Source organism: Phoenix dactylifera, chromosome 2, assembly GCF_051530095.1.
Source record: "Phoenix dactylifera cultivar Ajwa chromosome 2, Ajwa_hap1_PhDact_Kaust_v1.1, whole genome shotgun sequence".
NCBI lineage: Eukaryota > Viridiplantae > Streptophyta > Magnoliopsida > Arecales > Arecaceae > Phoenix > Phoenix dactylifera.
Window position 1 is genome coordinate 34,214,386 of NC_143191.1, and position 3,496 is coordinate 34,217,881.

General features: G+C 39.8%; 1 long non-coding RNA gene across 1 annotated transcript; it reads left to right on the forward strand.

Moving 5' to 3' along the window:
- The first annotated feature begins 623 nt into the window (after positions 1-623).
- On the forward strand, positions 624-1,749 carry LOC149768294 (uncharacterized). Its single transcript, XR_016399252.1, has 2 exons — positions 624-813; positions 846-1,749. It is a non-coding gene; the product is annotated as an uncharacterized LOC149768294 (long non-coding RNA).
- Positions 1,750-3,496: the final 1,747 nt, after the last annotated feature.

Below are 3,496 nucleotides of genomic sequence, written 5' to 3' on the forward strand. Positions count from 1 at the left end.
GTCCGATATTTAATTAATTAATTATATCTTGACACCCGAAGGAATCATAGTTGGCTGTTTTTTTCATTTACATAGACCATACGTGAATAAAAGAATGTTCTTTGGATGAGAGAAGTTATTTATATAGGTGAACGACCGGCAACTATGCAGGAGAAATTGTTGGGAAAATATACTGTCCCAGAAAATTTTAAATCTATAATACTCTACTTCAATAAATAATAGGCAGAAATAGGCTTACAGAAAATAAATAGAGAAAGTGGAAAAATGGAACCCGAGATGCTGAGGCGTGGTATGTTGGTCACTTTCCTTGAAGTAGATTTCGCCGCCTTACAGTGCACTAGGCTTGGATGGCGTTCTACTCCTGAGATACAACAGCCTCTCGCACTGTTCCTTCTGCCTCAATGATTTGCACGGATCAAAGAAGCTTTCGAACCCAGAATCAGTATGCAGCAAGCCCGTTGATTGAAAGAAAAATAGCAAACAGGGAGAATAGTAGTTTTCTGCTTTCAAATTATATATATCACCTGTCTAATCCGAAGAGGTCTATTTATAGACTTCTTTGGGACAGACGCGACCCAAAACCGATCCAACGGTCAAAACCGGTAAGAAAGTTTGAAAAAATACTGGGAGTATGGCCAGCGGATGCGAGGTCGGTTGCGAAGAGGTGCTATCGAGGAAGCGACGTGGCTCCTCGTGCTAAGGGTGCGAAGCACGACTCATGCGCCTCTTGGCTCATCGCACCTGTTGTCCGACCTCGGCTCCTCTGGGCTCATTGCACCTGTGGTCCGACCTCAGCCTCGGCACCTCGGACGAGCATAGGCACAAGGAACCTCGGACGAGCATAGGCACAAGGAACCTCGGACGAGCAGGGCCTCAGTCTCTTGGACGACCTCAGCTCTGGGTCGCACAGGTGCAAGGAACCTCGGACGAGCAGGGCCGACGAGCAGAGGCACGAGCGCAAGGAAACTCGGACGAGCAGGGCACATGCGCAAAGAACCTCTGGTCGCACAGGCACAAGGAACCTTGGACGAGCAGGGCCTGTGAGGCGCAAGTAACCTCGGACGAGCAGGGCCGAGCGAGCACAGGCTCGAGCGCAAAGACCGTCGGGTCGGACGAGCACAGGCACAGAACCGAGCCTTCACGTAAATAAATCCTCCATATGAGAGATTTAAAAAAGGAGGAAACAGAGATTCGAACCACCTACCTCAAGCGGGCACACCAACCATCCACACCACACTCCCTTCTTAACATATATACATAATATATATGTTTTAAGTATGAAAACTTTTAATTATTATTTAATAAAAATCTAACATTCCCCCACCTGATTAAAATGTTTTCAAAAACTATATAAAATAAAAAATAGTCAAACTGGGCTTGTTTATGTCACGACTTCAATAAAGGTAGCTTGCGGCTTTGAACCTTTACCTAGTGAAAGTATATTTTCATCTGAAAAGTATAGTGGTAGCTAAAAAGCTTTGAACCAAATCCTTTGGTTCAGATTTCTATATACTTCACCCATGACAAATGCAAATACTGGGTTCATTATAGGTGGTGCTTTTTCTGGCCTTATGCACCAATATCTCAGTTTCATGAGTGCTATAGGGGTTAAACCCTTATCCCCATAGACTGCGGCCACACAGTCACACTCACATAGGTGAGTCCTCTAAGGGTGCTCGCAGCACAGCACCTTGCCATAGTCTCGGACTCATTCAGAGTTTTAAACTCTTCCGTATACCTCTGCTGTATTTAGCACTCACATCACAGGGAGAGACCAAATGACATAAAGTCATTTTATTATAGTGCTAACTAATCATTAAACAACTTGTTTTTCCCGTTGAACCTTTCGTCTTGGGATCTCCAGTCAGAAAAGGTTGGGTTGCCATTGTCAATGATTCCTTATGGGTTTCAGTCCCATCCCCTTTGATGTTTCTATGACTTTGCTTCTAGCCAGTCCTTTAGTTAAAGGATCTGCTAGGTTATCTTTAGATCCAACAAATTCCAAAGTTATGATACCATTTTTAATTAGGTATCTAATAGTCTTATGTCTCACACTAATGTGTCTTCTGTTTCTCTTGTTATACTCAGTATTTCTACAAGTATTAATTGCAGCTTCATTATCACATAACAAAGAGATAGCAGGTATAGGCTTTTCCATAATAGGTATTTCAGACATAAGATTCTTAAACCATTCTGCTTCTTGACTTGCAGAATCTAAGGCTACAATCTCAGCCTCCATAGTGGATCTTGTGATCACAGTTTGTTTGGATGATCTTCAAGCAACAGCTGCACCACCCAACATGAATATGTATCCACTAGTTCCTTTTCGATTCACTGAATCAGTGATCCAACTAGCATCACTGTATCCTTCAAGTACAGCGGAAAATCTTGAGTAATGTAAACCATAATACATGGTACCTCTCAAGTATCTAAGTACTCTATCCAGTGCTTCCCAGTGACTAAGACTAGGGCAACTATTAAACCTACTGAGCTTTCCTATAGCATAAGAAATGTCAGGTCTCCTTGTATTTGCAACATACATCAGTGTCCCAATAATTTGAGCATATTTCTCTTGGGCCACTGGATCACCTTTATTGCACTTCAAGTTCAAACCATGCTCATAAGGTGTACTCACTGGTTTACAGTTGTACTTATCAAATTTCTTCAATATTTTCTCAATATATTGTGATTGATCAAAGATTATACCATCAGGTATTCTGGTAATCCTGTTACCAAGAATTATCTCTGCCTGACCTAAATCTTTCATATCAAAATTATTAGACAAGAAAGTTTTGATATCAGTCACCATATTCATATCAGTACCAAAAATTAAAATATCATCAACATATAAACACAAGATAATACATGAATCATTTTCTAACTTTGAATATAAGCACTTATCTGATTCATTTGCTTTAAAGCCATAAGAAACAATTATTTTATCAAATTTTCTATGCCATTGCTTAGGAGCTTGTTTTAAACCATAGAGAGATTTGACTAACCTACAAACTTTTCTTTCCTGTCCTTGAGCCACAAATTCCTCTGGCTGATCCATATAGATCTCTTCCTCTAAATCACCATGAAGGAAGGCAGTCTTGACATCCATTTGATGAATTATCAAATTATGGATTGAAGCCAGTGCAATTAAAGTACGAATTGTGGTTATCCTAGTTACAGGAGAATATGTATCAAAGTAGTCAATACCCTCTTTCTGAGAAAAGCCCTTAGCAACTAATCTTGCTTTATATTTTTCAATAGAACCATCAGGTCTTAATTTCTTCTTAAATATCCATTTACAACCTATAGCCTTACTACCATGTGGTAAGTCAGTTAAAAACCATGTTTTATTAGTCATAAGTGAATTCATTTCACTATTAATAGCTTCCTTCCAAAACATAGAATCTAATGAGTTCATAGCATCTTTATAAGTTTTAGGATCATCTTCAACCATAAAAGTATAGAAATCAGATCCAAAATCTTTCTTTTTCCTAATTCT